The sequence below is a fragment of the Mustelus asterias genome, chromosome 17 (genome assembly GCF_964213995.1).
Source record: "Mustelus asterias chromosome 17, sMusAst1.hap1.1, whole genome shotgun sequence".
NCBI lineage: Eukaryota > Metazoa > Chordata > Chondrichthyes > Carcharhiniformes > Triakidae > Mustelus > Mustelus asterias.
Genome location: NC_135817.1, coordinates 56,973,259 through 56,991,298, shown reverse-complemented (window position 1 = coordinate 56,991,298; position 18,040 = coordinate 56,973,259).

The following is an 18,040-nucleotide window of genomic DNA, read 5'->3' as shown; positions in this document are numbered from 1 at the left end:
GGTCATCGCCTCCCAAAATATTCGAAGAGAGCAGGAAGCTTATAAAAACAAGTAATCAGAGGACCTTTAGGCCCTATTCCCTTTAAGGACATCTGTGACTCCATTTTTCAAAATTGACAGCACTCAACGTTTTTGCCTCAGGCTCCATGGTAACACATTACAATGAAGTCCATAGAAACTTCAAGCAGCTAGTTAGTTCTTTAAATAACAGTGGAGTGTGGTGCTATGTGACAATATGGCCCACATAGAATTGATAAAATAATATGTATGACATGTGTGATGATACAGTGTCTTTAAGAAATATAGTTATATCATGTTTCTTGTAAGGGGTATGTTTCAAATTCAGCTCTATTTTGCAGGGTGCCAATTTGTCTAAGAAATCTTTTAAATTGGTAGCTGGGAGACCAGAATAAGTCGTTTTAAGCTAGGCTAATGCATTTGCGTTTACTTAGATTTCCCCTGAGGTTTCAGAGCAGAGTTCTGATTAGGTTAATTGTGAGGGACCGAGTCGTGTGCTGAGTGGGAGGAGCTAATCTTGCAGGGGAAAACACAGTTGCTCTTTCATTTTAAAACAATCAGTTACTGCCTGGTTCTGAAAGAAGAAATACATGTCTCTCTGTCTCTCTTTCTCTCTCTAGAAGGAGCCTGAGAGCTCCAGGGCTAGCACCCAAGAACAAGCAAGTAAGCCTGCATTTTGCCAACTGATTTTGAAGAGCGGTTTAGGTCTATAAGAGCAATATTGCTTGAATTGGAATTGGGATAGGTTAGCAGTTAAGTATTGTATCTTGCCATGTTTAAGTATAGTTCAATTGTTAAATGTTAAGCTAATTCATTTGTTACAGTTAAACTGTTAAGTAAAGTTTGTTTTGATAAAAGCTTCCCAGTGTGTAAGAAGAATGGTGCCTGGAGTGAAACAGCCTATCCTCATGCTAATGCCAAAATAGCAAATTGTTGGGGTCTACTCTGACTTCATAAGATACCTGGGGTCTCTGATCTGGTATCCTAACACATAAGCTTGGAAAAGGCAGAAGTTGTGCTTGCCTAAACAGAAAGAAGGAGGAAGTGATGGGTGAGGAAGTGATGGGTAAGGATGATCAGGAGCTAGAATAAGCTGAACAATTACTCCTCGGCTTCTTTCCACCCCTACTCATCACATGATCGATTACCCGCACCCTCACATATTCCACCGGCCACCCCATATTGTGCCGCTTGGAGCTGGCAAGCAGTAGCAGGGTGCCCATCTGGACCCTGAGCTTGTGGGCGCCATGGTATTGAGGGCCAAGCTCAAATTTCTCTCAGGCCTCCATGAACGGGTTGGAAAAGCAATTACACCTGTTCAGCTGAAAGTAGAATTTGTTCCCCATGCTCCAGCTCCCTGGTCTGATGATTGTGTTAAACGGTGATGATGCTAAGCATTGTGTAGTGTTGCTTGGAACGCCTGCCTTGTTGCTGGCTGAGTTCCGATGTTTTGTGTGACAGGATGAAAACTAAGGTCCGATTTTCTGGCCTTAGATGTTGATACAAACCCAGCTGAAGATGCAATGAGCTGACTGCTTCCTCGGGTCAACTGATTTAAACACTGTAATTATTTGGAACTTCCTAATGAGCTTTAGATTTCTGTGGATCAAGTGAAAAGTCACACCACAGCTGAAACTTAAAGGGAAGCAGCTGGAAGGGTCAAAATTTATTTGACATTTTGCCAGCCTAAAATTGCTAAAATGGGAGGGGGAATAAACTAATGCTATACAAGGATGAAATGAACAGAAATACATATGAGGACATACCAAATGGAGTGGGTGTGGGGGCAGGTTGGCATCTCACCTCTTTCCCATAGTCAATGTCGTGGAAATGATGAGGTGAATGTGAGGACACTTGGTATTCTAGGGGACTATCCCCAGAGGGCAGTAGTGCATCATGCCTGGCTTAAGGTGATGTCTTGGTTCAATGGCCGATACAAAAACGACACGACCAGTAAACACAGAATGAGAATGAAGCACGGTTAGGCTATCTTAAACAGTATAATTTGCCGGGTTGATGGTTCATGCTGTCCATTAACCTGTTTGCCATATCAAGCTCTTAGAAACGGTTACCCCTATATCATTACATTTCATGCTTGCTCATACCATAGCTGGGCACACATCCAAAATGTAAATTACCGCTGAAAGTCTTGGCACAATCTATCATATCAGAGAATCACACCTCAGATCAGTAGAACAGAACCTAGCTGCATGATGAATGGTCTTTTTCTGATACTATGGCTGGACAAATCATCCATTCCATTCGCTACTGGATGTGTACAGCTGCTACGCTGCACCATCCCACTTGTCCTTGGCCTCCATTTTATTAAGCCACATTGTATTTTTGTTCCAAATCTGGCCATTTGCACATCCTTAATTTAAATCACACCACCATTGGTGCAGCTGCCTTTAGCTGCCTCTACCCTTAATCCTGGTATTCTGATCGCCGCTCCCCACCGCCCCCCCCCCCCCCCGACTCCCCCCCTTCCCCCTCTTCCCCCCAATGCAGCACCTCTTACATTTCTTTGCCTCTTTACCTCTCTCTCCTTCCTTAAGGTGATCCTTTTAAAACTACTTTTGATCCAGCTTCTGGTCATCTGTCCTAGCATCTCCTTAAGGGAGATGATGGCCTCGTGGTATTACCACTAGATTATTAATCCAGAAACTCAGCTAATGTTCTGGGGATTGGGGTTTGAATCCTGCCACAGCAGGATTAAAATTTAAATTCAATTTTTAAAAAATCTGGAATTAAGACTATGAAACCATGGTTGGAAAAACCCATCTGGTTCACTTTAAGGTTGGAAATCTCCTGTCCTTACCTAGTCTGGCCTACATGTGATTCAAGAGCCACAGCAATGTGGTTGGCTCTCAACTACCCTTGGGCAACTAGGGATGGGCAATAAATGCTGGACAGCCAGTGATGCCCATGTCTCATGGATGAATAAAAGAAAATGGCTCGATGTCAGGTTTGTTTGATAAAGCTTGTGTGAGCTGTCTTGGGATGTTTTATTATATATTTGGAAGTTTTGTTGACTTTATTCTTGTCTGTTACAATTTATTCCCACTTTCCAACTCAGTCTTTGGACAGTCTGTACCAAGCTGCTCGTATGTTGGCTGCTTTCGCTGTCACTCCCACAGCAGTAGGAACATAACTGCACAAAACCTATACATACAAATAGTATCTTGCAATGAAAGCTCCACTGGAAATTATTTCTTCAGACAGCATTCTAACATTTGTTCCTATTCTATTACTGTTGAGCTGGAAGAAACTGCATGAATCATGGTGTACTGTTGAGGAGGATCAGAATGGGAGATGGGATCTGCTTGGGTCTCAGTGATGAGGCCATTCACTTGAAGGATCAGCCACCCCAAAGTGACCAAGTGCCCTGTCCTGTTGCTGGTGACTTCCATTGGAATAGATAAGAAATCACTTGACCTACCAACCGAGGGCTCAGGGACCTTCTTAGACTTACCAGTGCACTGCAGAGTGGCTGAAGTGGAATGTTTCATTCGATAATTTGTGAAATAATTATTAAATCACAGTCAGCATGGTTTCAGAAGGGAGACACTAACTCTCCCAGGGTGCCTTGGGAAAACATTCTCTGAAAATGAAAGCCAAGAGGAAGGCAAAGGGGAACCACCGTTAGTAACTCATGGGATGTTGCTGTCTAGTCTTCTCAAACAAGCTGAAGCTGCATTGTTTCATGGTACCAGATCAGAAACCCCAAGGTATATTATGAAGCCGGACGACCCCAACAATTCTTCTATTTTGGTATTAATGTTTTACTCCAGGCATGATTCCACTGACAAACTAGGGAGCTTTCATCAAAACAAATTTTTATTTAACAACACAGTTTAACTGTAACAAATGAATTAGCTTAATGTTCAACAATTGAACAATCCTTAAATATGACAAGATACAATTCTTAACTGCTAAAACTATCACTCTGATGAGCAAATTTCCCTTATGGATTTAAACCCCTCTTTAAAATTAGTTAGCCACACACAGGCATACTTGCTTGTGACTTAGGTCAACAGTCTTGGAACTTTCAAAAAGTCTCTGGAGAGAGAGATTGTGAGACACTTCTTGCTTCGACCAGCTACAGGCAGCAACTCCTTGTATTTTAAAATAAAAATGAAACTGCGCTTTCCTGCAAGCTTAGCTCCTCCCATTAAACACATGAATCTGTCCCTGTCAATTAACCTAATCAACATTCACATGACCTACATTCAAAGAACAAAGAACAAAGAAAATTACAGCACAGGAACAGGCCCTTCGGCCCTCCAAGCCTGCACCACCCATGTCTATTCCTAGTCTAAAATCACAGGAGAACCTAAGTAAACAAAAAGGTCCATTAACTCTACAAAGTAACACCTTCCTAGCTAAAGTCATTTATTGTCCTGCATTCTCAGCATTTGCTGCATGTTTGCCAGACAAATCGACTCTTGTAACAAACCTGTCCTCTTAAAGCCCAGCTTAAACATAAAATATATCAAAATAGCACAGTATCATCACAATTGCAAGCAAAGTGATGGGCTGAGATCTATGACACCGTGTAGTTTCTTATTTCTGCAGCTGACTTATTTTTGTTACTCAATGCTTTAACATATTATTGCTTCACTTTAAAGAATAATTGTACGCACTGATACTTGCAAGTTTAGTGTCAGTTGTGCATCAGTGGGTAGGAGTCTTAAATGTTGGGAGAGTACCTGTCTCCACCACCCTCTCAGGCAGCGTATTCCATATTTCCATCACCCTCTGGGTGAAATAACTTTTCCTCAGATCCCCTCTAAACCACATACTCCTCACCTTGAACCTAATCCCTCTGGTCTTAGACACCTTGGCCTTGGGGGAAAAGATTCTTATGATCTACCCTATCTATGCCTCCCATAATTTTGTATGCCTCTATCAGATCCCGTGTCAGCCTTCTCTGCTCCAAGGAAAGCAAACCCAGCTTATTAAGTCTCTTCTCATAGCTGAAACTTTCCATTCCAGGCACCATTTTGGTGAATCTCCTCTGCACCCTCTGCAGTGCAATCGTGTCCTTCCGATAGTGTGGTGACCAGAACTGCACATGATATTCCATCTAACCAATGTTTTTTAAAGTCATATCAAGATCTCCCTACTTCCACGCCCCGGCTAATGAAGGCAAGCATTCACAAGTCTTCTTCACCATCCTATCTATCTGTGCCGCCACTGTCAGGGATCTATAGACTTGTACACCAAGGCCCCTTTGTCCTAAATATCCCTAGGGACTGACCATACATTGTGTATATTCTACCCTTATTAGACCTCCCAAAATACATCAGCTCACATATATCAGGATTAAATTCCATCTGCCATTGCTCTGCCCAACTTACCAGCTGATCAATATCAGCCTGTCGCCTAAGACTATCCTCCTCACTATCAACAACACCACCAATTTTCGTGTCATCTGTAAACTTACTAAATCATATCTTCTACATTTACATCCAAGTCGTTAATGTATATCCAAACTGCAAGACTGCCAGCACCAATCCCTGTGGTCACAGGCTTTCAATCACAAAAGCAACCCTCCACCATCACCCTTTGCATCCCATTAATAAGCCAATTTTGGATCCAATTTGCCAACTTGCCTTAGATCCAATGGGCTTTAACTTTTTGGATCAGCCTTCCATGTGGGACTTTGTCAAATGCCTTACTGAAGTCCATGTAAACTGCGTCACTGCGTAACTGCATCAACTGCGCTACCCTCATCAATGTATTTAGTCACCTTTTTAAAAAAAACTCAGTTAAATTAGTTAGACATTGGTCTCCAATGGGCACCACTCTTTCCCTGGTCATCCTCTTGCTCTTAATGTGCTTATAAAATGCCTCAGGGTTTTCCTTAATCTTTTCTGCCAGTGATATTTTTTCACCCTCTTTACCCTATTCCTTTTTTTCTTTATCAAACCCTCAATATTCTTTGACAACCAGGGCTCCCTTGTTTAATTGACTTAAATATAATGAAATCCATTCAGAATCAATGAATTGTAACAAATCAATTGTTTTCATTGTCTGAACAATGTAGAATTGACAAACAAAGAACAGAACATAGAGTCATAGATTCATAGAGGTTTACAGCATGGAAACAGGCTCTTCGGCCCAACTTGTCCATATCGTCCCTTTTTTTAACCACTAAGCTAGTCCCAATTGCCGCATTTGGCCCATATCCCTCTATACCCAGTTTACCCATGTTACTGTCTAAACGTGATGTGGAGATGCTGGCATTGGACTGGGGAAGGCACAGTAAGAAGTCTCACAGCACCAGGTTAAAGGTTTATTTGGTAGCACGAGCTTTCGGAGCACTGCCCCTTCATCAGGTGAGTGCAGGATTTGGTTCATAAACAGGGCATATATAGACACAAACTCAATTACAAGATAATGGTTGGAATGCAAGTCTTAACAGGTAATCAAGTCTTTACAGGTACAGACAATGTGAGTGGAGAGAGGGATAATGACAGGTTAAAGAGGTGTGAACTGTCTCAAGCCAGGACAGTTAGTAGGATTTTTCCAGTGTCAGCATCCAGGTCAATGAGTGCCATTCGGTCAACTGTGATTTGTTACAATTCATTGATTCTTAATGGATATGATAGTTAAACCAATTCCAGCCAGATTGCAAAAGGCTTACCTCAGAAATATGCCTTTTTCGGTGGCAATACTATATAGCCTCTAACCCTGACACAAATGAAGCTCGCAACCCATTTCCAACCCCGACACCCACCAATGAATTGTCATCGCACTTCTGGTCCAGCTGGTCATCGTATGCCCTTTGACTCTGCTCCCAGGTGGGCAGTCTCACCCCCAAGTCTTCCAGCTCCACTCTGAGATGGTGCCTGTTGACAATGCCACAGAAGATGCCCAGGTTTTACAGAAGTATTGACTCTAATCTGTGGAACGTTATCAGTGCAAGACTGCATGTGTGAAAAATATTTACCATTGAAAGCCATTGTATGGTTCCCAGTGTGTGAGTGAAGCATTTTTTCCTCTTTGCTATTCTTCAGTGATGCCTAATTAGAAGGGGCTAGTGTGGAGAATTGCTGAAGGGCCCTTCTCAGGAACTCTTTGAAATTCTGCCTACATGTGTTATTCACAGTCTTGCCTGTCTGACAGGAATAGGTAGTCCTCTTCTGGGGCAGCACGGTGGCACAGTGGTTAGCACTGCTGCTTCACAGCACCAGAGACCTGGATTCAATCTCGTCCTCGGGTCACTGTCTGTGCGGAGTTTGCACGTTCTCCCCGTGTCTGCGTGGGTTTCCTCCGGGTGCTCCTGTTTCCTCCCACAGTCCAAAGATGTGCAGGTTAGGTTGATTGGCCATGCTAAATTGACTCTAGTGTCAGGGGGATTAGCAGAGTAAATATGTAGGTTTACGGGAATAGGGCCTGGGTGGGATTGTGATTGGTGCAGACTCAATGGGCTGAATGGCCTCCTTTTGCACTGTAGGGATTCTCTGATTCTATGATTCTTCTATGATTCTGGCTGTGGGAGCCTGCTTCTGCTGTTAGTTGTCCAGAACCAGGTATTGGCCAAGGAATGGCAGTGAACTAAGAGGCCATTTATTTGGGTTTTCGCATGAAGGTTGCCACTGGAGGCTGCACTGCTCTGTACAGATGATGTTGCCTTACTGAGGTCTGCATCATGCACTTTGTCTCAGCCAAGATTCAGTGCTACCAATTTTGCCTGACTCATCTGCTCGTAGATTTGTGACCTCAGGTCTAAAGATCTGAGCATACAATTGTAGGCTGACACTTTAGTGCAGTGCGATTCTATCAGCAAGTGCTATTCTTTAGATGACTTGTTGAACAAAGTCCCTCACTGCTCTCTCAGGTAGATTTATAAGACTCCTCAACTCAGCTTCAAGGAAGTGTAGAGAAGGTTTCCCTGACCTGTCGGCTAATGTTTCTCCCTCAATCAGCATCATTAAGACAGATTACCTGGCCATCTTTTAAAATTCATTCATGGGATGGAGGCGTCGCTGGCTGGACCAGCATTTATTGCCCATCCCTGATTGCCTGAGAACTAAATAGCTTGTTAAGCCATTGGAAAGGGCATTTAAAGGGCATTTTTTTGCAATGGTTGATTAGTAGCTTTGTTTTCATGATGCAATTGAAAACATGACCTCTGCTTGTCAATTGGGATTGCCAATCAGTGTTCCAGCATTTGAGCACACGAGAGCGGGAATAATTACTGTGGCCGCTACCACTCGGAATTTCTCCCAGGCTTCTCCCATGTCACTGCTGCAATTCTACTGCAAATTGGGTGGAAACTCCATTTAGGAAGTTTCCCTGATTTAACTGGACGTACTGTGTGGAAATTTCCAGCCTAGGTGTAGCAATGTCATGATTGTTCTGAGGACGATTTCACGGTGGCACAGTGGTTAGCACTGCTGCCTCACAGCGCCAGGGACCTGGATTCAATTCCCAGCTTGGGTCACTGTCTGTGCGGAGTCTGCATGTTCTCCTTGTATCTGCATGGGTTTCCTCCGAGTGCTCCGGTTTCCTCCCACAGTCTGAAAGATGGTTAAGTGCAATGGCCGTGCTAAATTCTCCCTCAGTGTACCCGAACAGGCGCCGGAGTGTGGCGACGAGGGGATTTTTGCAGTAACTTAATTGCGGTGTTAAGGTAAGCCTGCTTGTGGCACTAATAAATAAACTTTAAGCTTAAAAAAAAATTCCTCTGTTCACTGCTTCCAGTAAAACTGTAAAATACCCAAAAGAAAAATTGAGAGAGTCAACAGATTGATGACACTTCATACAGAGAGCAAATTGATTTTGCCTGGGAAGTAGGGATATGGTATTCTGCGCCCACATTTGGGATTTTCCAGTAGGTTTAACAGTGAGAACAAATGTTGCTCTTGTTGTGCTGTGTAACTGGGGTTGATTTGCACTGTAACAGGTTTTGTTTGCTGTATTGAGAGTTTCAAAGGCACTTTTTAACAGTCTTTATACTTCCATCACAGATAGCTGAAATTTCCTTCTTCCTGACAGGAAAAAGAACCTTCTAATATTACAGAGGCAGTCAACTGTTAAAAAACACAGCTTTGGCTGATCCTTGCTCCCTTTTAAAATTGTAAAGGTACTAGGGTTGAAATTACACTGTGTGGTGTTAGGAATGATTGAGAACTGATCGATTTTTAGTAACAATCTGTAATAATTTGGTCAGAGTCCATTTGGCTGAGATCTGTCTTTATCTCGGCAGTGAGAGTAGCAAATGTGAAATCATGGAAATTGCACTCATTGACCTGACTGTAAGATGTGTCCTATATGCCATTGGATGACCTAATCTGATGTGCTCTCCTGGCCAACTTCCCAATTTCCACCTTCATAAATTTGAGCTAATCCGAAATCCTGCTGCCTGTATCTTAACTCGCACCAGATCCCGTTCACCCATCGTCCCTGCCCTCACTGACCTGCATTGGACCCCATTCCCGCAATGCCTCGATCATAAAATTCCCATCTTTGCATTTAAATCCTTCCATGATCTCTCCTCTCCTTTAACGTCTTCCAACCCCACAATCCTCAGAAATATCTGTGGCCCCTTTCCCATTTCTGATCTGAATCATTCTGCTGTTGGTGGCTGTGCTTTTATCTGCCAAGGCTCTAAGCTCTGGAATTCCCTCCTTAAAACAGAAGATGAAGATAAACCAGCAGAGAGAAAATGAAGGAAAGCACACTGCACGAGAAATAAATCTCTTACACAGAGTCAAGAAACATTAATCACACCCTACAGATACCCCACAAAAAGCTGCATTGACAAAATAAGCAACTAGAAGGAGGTGAAAGGTAAAACTATGAAGAGTCGAAATGATTAAGACTTCTCTCACCTCTCATGTTGTTATCCTCTCTGTCCAGTGGAGTATTCTCTCTGTTTGACTCATTTTCTTTTAATGCACTCTTTCATGGAATTTGGACGTCACTGCCCAGGCCATTTGAACTGAATGTCTATCTTGGTCATTTCAGAGGCCAGTTAAGAGTCAGCCAGATTACTGTGGGTCTGGAGTCACATATAGGCCAGATGATTTCCTTTCCTAAAGGGCATTAGTGAACGATTAGTGGATTTGTACCAATTAGTTTAATATTCCAGATTCTTATTCATGGAATTAAAGTTCCACCAGATGAGGTGGTGGCGGTGGGATTTGAACCTGTATCAGCCTGGGCTGTGGGATTATTAATCCTGTGACATTGCGCTAAACCACCATCTTTCCATGAGTTATGGATTTGTGGGTGTTTGGATGTTATTTTCTTGATTGAATCATTTTCCTTTTGGCATGTCTTCACTTTTTTCCTTTTGGGGAATGGTGGGGGTTGGGAAATGGTGGGGGAGTGGGGAATGGTGGGGGAGTGGAGAATGGTGGGGAAGTGGGGAATGGTGGGGAAGTGGGGAATGGGGGGAATGGGGTATGGTGGGGTTTGGGGAATGGTGGGGATTGGGGAATGGTGGGGGAGTGTGAAATGGTGGGGTTTGGGGAATGGTGGACTTTGGAGAATAGTGGGGGAGTGGGGAATGGTGGGGGAGTGGGGAATGGTGGGGGAGTGGGGAATGGTGGGAAGTGGGGAATGGTGGGGAAGTGGGGAATGGGGGGGCAATGAGGTATGGTGTGATTTGGGGAATGGTGGGGTTTGGGGAGTGGGGAATGGTGGGGGAGTGGTGAATTGCAGGGGAGTGGTGAATTGTGGGGTTTGGGGAATGGTGGGGGAGTGGGGAATGGTGGGGGAGTGGTGAATTGTGGGGTTTGGGAATGGTGGGGGAGTGGTGAACGGTGAGGTAGTGAGGAATGGTGGGGTTTGGGGAATGGTGGGTGAGTGGGGAATGGTGGGGTTTGGGGAATGGTGGGTGAGTGGGGAATGGTGGGGTTTGGGGAATGGTGGGTGAGTGGGGAATGGTGGGGTAGTGGTGAATGGTGGGGTTTGGGGAATGGTGGGGGAACAAAGAACAAACAAAGAACAAAGAACAATACAGCACAGGAACAGGCCCTTCAGCCCTCCAAGCCCACGCCGCTCCCTGGTCCCTCCATTCCCACTCCGTTCATGTGGCTATCTAGATAAGTCTTAAATGTTCCCAGTGTGTCCGCCTCCACCACCTTGCCTGGCAGCGCATTCCAGGCCCCCACCACCCTCTGTGTAAAATATGTCCTTCTGATATCCGTGTTAAACCTCCCTCCGCCTCACCTTGAACCCATGACCCCTTGTGAACGTCACCACCGACCTGGGAAAAAGCTTCCCACCGTTCACCCTATCTATGCTTTTCATAATTTTATACACCTCGATTAGGTCACCCCTCATCCTCCGTCTTTCCAGTGAGAACAACCCCAGTTTACCCTATCTCTCCTCATAACTAAGCCCTTCCATACCAGGCAACATCCTCTGCACTCTTTCTAAAGCGTCCACATCCTTCTGGTAGTGTGGCAACCAGAACTGGGCGCAGTATTCCAAATGCGGCCGAACCAACGTTCTATACAACTGCAACATCAGACCCCACTTTTATACTCTATGCCCCGTCCTATAAAGGCAAGCATGCCATATGCCTTATTCACTATCTTCTCCACCTGTGACGTCACCTTCAAGGATCTGTGGACTTGCACACCCAGGTCCCTCTGCGTATCTACACCCTTTATAGTTCTGCCATTTATCGTATAGCTCCCACCTACGTTAGTTCTACCAAAATGCATCACTTCGCATTTATCTGGATTGAACTCCATCTGCCATTTCTTTGCCCAAATTTCCAGCCTATCTATATCCTTCTGTAGCATCTGACAATGTTCCTCACTATCTGCAAGTCCAGCCATTTTCGTGTCGTCCGCAAACTTACTGATCACCCCAGTTACACCTTCTTCCAGATCGTTTATATAAATCACAAACAGCAGAGGTCCCAATACAGAGCTTTGAGGAACACCACTAGTCACAGGCATCCAGCCGGAAAAAGACCCTTCCACTACCACCCTCTGTCTTCTGTGACCAAGCCAGTTCTCCACCCATCTAGCCACCTCCCCCTTTATCCCATGAGACCCAACCTTTTGCACCAACCTACCATGAGGGACTTTGTCAAACGCTTTACTAAAGTCCATATAGACGACATCCACGGCCCTTCAATCGTCAACCATTCTAGTCACTTCTTCAAAAAACTCCACCAGGTTAGTGATTCATGACCTCCCTCTCACAAAACCATGCTGACTATCGTTAATGAGTTTAATCCTTTCTAAATGCGGATACATCCTATCTCTAAGAATCCTCTCCAACAACTTCCCTACCACGGACGTCAAGCTCACCGGCCTATAATTTCCCGGGTTATCCTTCCTACCCTTCTTAATTAACGGGACCACATTAGCTATCCTCCAATCCTCTGGAACCTCACCTGTGTCCAGTGACGAGACAAAGATTTGCGTCAGGGGAGTGGGGAGTGGTGGGGTTTGGGCAACGGTGGGGGAGTGGGGAATGGTGGGGTTTGGGGAATGGTGGGGGAGTGGGGAATGGTGGGGTTTGGGGAATGGTGGGGTTTGGGGAATAGTGGGGGAGTGGGGAATGGTGGGGTTTGGGGAATGGTGGGGGAGTGGGGAATGGTGGAGGAGTGGGGAATTGTGGGGTTTGGGGAATGGTGGGGGAGTGGGGAATGGTGGAGGAGTGGGGAATGGTGGGGGAGTGGGGAATGGTGGAGGAGTGGGGAATGGTGGGGGAGTGGGGAATGGTGGGGGAGTGGGAAATGGTGGGGTTTGGGGAATGGTGGGGGAGTGGGGAATGGTGGTGTTTGGGGAATGGTGGGGGAGTGGGGAATGGTGGGGGAGTGGGGAATGGTGGTGTTTGGGGAATGGTGGGGGAGTGGGAAATGGTGGGGGATTGGGGAATGGTGGGGTTTGGGGAATGGTGGGGGATTGGGGAATGGTGGGTGAGTGGGGAATGGTGGGAGAATGGGGAATGGTGGGGAGTGGGGAATGGTGGGGAGTGGGGAATGGCGGGGGAGTGCGGAATAGTGTGGGAGTGGGGAATGGTGGTGAGTGGGTTTGGTGGGGGAATGGGGAATGTTGGGGTTTGGGGAATGGTGGGGTGTGGGAAATGGTGGGGTTTGGGGAATGTTGCGTGAGTGGGGAATGTTGGGGTTTGGGGAATGGTGGGGTAGTGGGGAATGGTGGGGGAATGGGGAATGGTGGGGTTTGGGGGATGGTGGTGGAGTGGGGAATGGTGGTGGAGTGGGGAATGGTGGGGGAGTGGGGAATGGTGGGGGAATGGGGAATGGTGGGGTTTGGGGAATGGTGGTGGAGTGGGGAATGGTGGGGGAGTGGGGAATGGTGGGGGAATGGGGAATGGTGGGGTTTGGGGGATGGTGGTGGAGTGGGGAATGGTGGGGGAGTGCGGAATTGTGTGGGAGTGGGGAATGGTGGGGAGTGGGGAATGGTGGGGAGTGGTGGGGTTTGGGGAATGGCAGGGTTTGCGGAATGTTGGGACAGTGTTGGCAGAATCCCCATGCAGCATGGCACAGAAATCTGCATTTGCAGCATGGGGTCCCGTTCACATCAAAATTTCTATTGAAATATAGTCATTGGGTGGAAAGGAACTTCCATTCCTCCGTTGATGTTAAGCTGAAATTGTAGTTAATTACCACAATCTGGACAGTGTGACCTTACCGCGATACTCCATTGAAGGAGCCTGGTCATAGAGAAATGTCGAAAGGATGAATAAGGTGTTCTTGGTGAAGTAGGATAATGCTGCATCCAAAGCTTCCTGTGCCAGGATCCCAGAACAAAAGGATTTCCTGTTTCTAGGCAATTTTAATCGGTCATAAGAACCATGCTCCTGAATTCCCAGCACCCACCCTGAAATTGGAGATAAGCCTGACAGGTATGAGAATATATGCCATACTGTCATTCTGCTTGGGGGAGATGGAGGATAATGTACAACACAGACTAGGTATAATTCCAGTGGCCACTACAATGTGAGCACTGACACACATTCTGACGTACAGCATGGCCAGCTCGACTTTGACCTTCTGCATCTGGTACCATGCCCAATAATAACATGTGCAAGAAGTTACCTGTGGGGTATGGGAGGAAACAGCCCCTTTTTCTCCCTGGATGGTGTCTCTGGCAGCATTATCATCTCACCATGCAACACATTGGACAGATTCCCTTCTGCACAGGGAAACACAGGGGGCAGAACCTTCTAGAGCCATCTCTCGATCTACCCATGGCCAACAGTACGATAGAATGTCATCCATTCTCAAAACTGGTGACTGATATTAAGCTTGGACTAGAATTGGACCAGAATACAAAGTAAGAGTTTTAACAACACCAGGTTAAAGTCCAACAGGTTTATTTGGTAGCAAATACCATTAGTGGTGTTCATTCATGCGTTGTCGTAGCGTCTTCTTGCACAGGTTCGAACAAGACTTCTTCACCGCACAGGACCTTCAACCGATGCTATACACTAGATACATCGGTGACATTTTCTTCCTTTGGAGTCATGGTGAGCAATCACTGAAACAACTATATGATGACATCAACAAGTTCCATCCCACCATCAGACTCACCATAGACTACTCTCCGGAATCGGTTGCATTCTTGGACACACACATCTCCATTAAGGACGGTCACCTCAGCACCTCACTGTACCGCAAGCCCACAGATAACCTCACGATGCTCCACTTCTCCAGCTTCCACCCTAAACACGTTAAAGAAGCCATCCCCCACGGACAAGCCCTCCGTATACACAGGATCTGCTCGGATGAGGAGGATCGCAACAGACACCTCCAGACGCTGAAAGATGCCCTCATAAGAACAGGATATGGCACTTGACTCATCGATCAACAGTTCCGACACGCCACAGTGAAAAACCGCACCGACCTCCTCAGAAGACAAACACGGGACACGGTGGACAGAGTACCCTTCGTTGTCCTGTACTTCCCCGGAGCGGAGAAGCTATGGCATCTCCTCCGGAGCCTTCAACATGTAATTGATGAAGACGAACATCTCACCAAGGCCATCCCCACACCCCCACTTCTTGCCTTCAAACAACCGCGCAACCTCAAACAGACCATTGTCCGCAGCAAACTACCCAGCCTTCAGGAGAACAGTGCCCACGACACCATACAACCCTGCCACAGCAACCTCTGCAAGATGTGCCGGATCATCTCACGTGAGAACACCATCTACCAGGTACACGGTACCTACTCTTGCAACTCGGCCAACGTTGTCTACCTGATACGCTGCAGGAAAAGATGTCCCGAGGCATGGTACATTGGGGAAACCATGCAGACCCTACGACAACGGATGAATGAACACCGCTCGACAATCACCAGGCAAGACTGTTCTCTTCCTGTGGGGGAGCACTTCAGCAGTCACGGGCATTCAGCCTCTGATCTTCAGGTAAGCGTTCTCCAAGGTGGCCTTCATGACACACGACAGCGCAGAGTCGCTGAGCAGAAACTGATAGCCAAGTTCCGCACACATGAGGACGGCCTAAACCGGGATGTTGGATTTATGTCACATTATCAGTAACCCCCACAGCTTGCCTCCTGGACTTGCGGGCTATCCTGTCTGGAGACAATACACATCTCTTTAACCTGTGCCTAATGCTCCCTCCACCCACATTGTCTGTATCTTTAAGATCTGGTTGGCTGTAGGGATTCGCATTCTAATCAGTATTCTGTAACTTGATTTTGTGTCTCTGTGCCCTGTTTGAGAGCACATTTCCACTCCATCTGACGAAGGAGCAGTGCTCCGAAAGCTGATGGTATTTGCTACCAAATAAACCTGTTGGACTTTAACCTGGTGTTGTTAAAACTCTTACTGTGTTCACCCCAGTCCAACGCCGGCATTTCCACACCAGAATACAAAAGCAGGGATGTACTGCTGAGGCTTTATAAGACTCTGGTCAGACTACATTTAGAATATTGTGAGCGATTTTGGGCCCCATAGCTAACGAAGAATGTGCTGGCCTTGGAGAGGGTCCAGAGGAGGTTCACGAGAATGATCCCGGGAATGAAAAGCTTTGCATATGAGGAGTGTCTGAGGACTCTGGGTCTGTACTCGATGGAGTTCAGAAGGAGGAGGGGGGATCTCATTGAAACTTATAGAATAATAAAAGGCCTGGATAGAGTGGATGTGGAGAAGATGTTTTGATTAGTAGGAGAGACAAGGACCCAAGGGCATGGCCTCAGAGTAAAGGGACGGTCCTTTAGAACTGAGATGAGGAGGAATTTCCGCAGCCAGGGGGTGGTGAATCTGTGGAATTCATTGCCACAGAAAGCTGTGGAGGCCAAGTCGTTGAGTGCAGTTCAGACAGAGACAGATAGGTTCTTGATTGATAAAGGGATCAAAAATTTAGGGGTGGGGGGGAGGAAAGCAGGAGAATGGGATTGAGAAATTTATCAGCCATGATTGAATGGTGGAGCAGGCGGTTGAATGGCCTTATTCTGCTCCTATATCTTATGGTGCTATGGTCGAGAGTGATGCAGCACTCAACCACAGGAATCTCCCCAGTTGCCTAACTCTAACAAGCCAATCTGACCCTGGTGCTGTCCTGCTCTGTTTGGAGCAGAGCAGACTGTAATCACAGTCTTTCCCTCAATTGGAAAGCACAGGTGTGAACATAGAACAGTACAGCACAGAACAGGCCCTTCGGCCCACGATGTTGTGCCGAGCTTTATCTGAAACCAAGATCAACCTATCCCACTCCCTATCATCCTGGTGCTCTGATCTGGTTAAATTCCGTCTGCCCAGAGGCTGAAACTGCTTCAAATGTGACTTTGTACCTGCCAGAATATTTTCTGAAACTTGATGTTAAACGGGTTCTTTTTGTGTGTTTGGAATCTGGCACCGGCTTCCAGGAGTACTTGGCGAGTCATATCGTTAATGCGTTGGTGTGCTAATATTGCAAGCTCTGTCCCATTGCAAGTACGTGAATGTGACTGAGGGACAGCGTCTCGGGAGGGCGACCTCGGGTCTGCGAACTCACTGGTCGCTGAGTTAGACCTCCAATGTGCAGGACAAATATTTTGAAATGGTGAAACTAACTTCATGTGTGAACAAAAGGTGGCTAGCTTTTTCCGCTTTGAATATAAAAAAAAACACCCGATTCCTCAATTTTTCATCCTTAATTGAGAGAAGGAGTTTTCGCCCAGCCGGCCGGTGAAATCTGAGCCCCACATTGCTCCAAATAGCTCCAATGCACAGTAAGTGTTCCCAGTCTGGCCGAATGGCTTCCAGATTTGGACAGGATCTCTCCTGTCTAGACTCTACGTTGCGAGTTTTTTTTCTATGTAGCTGCACAAATTGGAAAATAAAACCCCCCAAAAATTATTTTAAAATTGTCTATCTCTCAAATGTTCTCATAAAGATGTGCGACTGATCCTCACAGTCGCGACGTCTCTGCCCCCAAGAGCTTTGCAAAAAGTCCTGTCGTTTGATCATCTGGAACTTAATGATTTTCCATTCAATCCCCTCGGTTGGTTCATGAAAAAAAACTTATATAAGGCGGAATATTAAAAGGAACTGTATTCAATTTCAGACTTCATACAAGAGGAGTACTGTAAATGCAAACTAATATCTTTAAAAACTTCTAAAAAATTCCTCCATAAATTTTAGAGAAAGTTGAAACTTTTTTTGCATTTTGATAAAGATCACTCGCTATATTTTTTGCCAAAGAAAAGATTGTTCTGGATGTGAACTGATTGGATCTTGAATTAAGAACAACACACTCTGGGTGCCTCAAACGCTGATGGTGGACGAAGAGTGATTTAATTCCAGATAATTTTAACAAGGGCTCCATACTAACAACCTCGAATAATTATTTGGCTAATTCACGTAATCAGTAACATTCCACCGCATTGAATTATTACCTTTAACTCTTTCTCTCCCGGGTGCCCTTCTCTGCTCTTGAGAGGTTATACTGTTCCCTGTTCTGCAACATCTGCAGGAATGATTTGCTGCAAAGCTCATGCTGCTTTACGTTCTAAAGTGTCGGGGGAATGTGAGAAAACGCAAATGGAGAATTAGACACAGCATACACAAATACT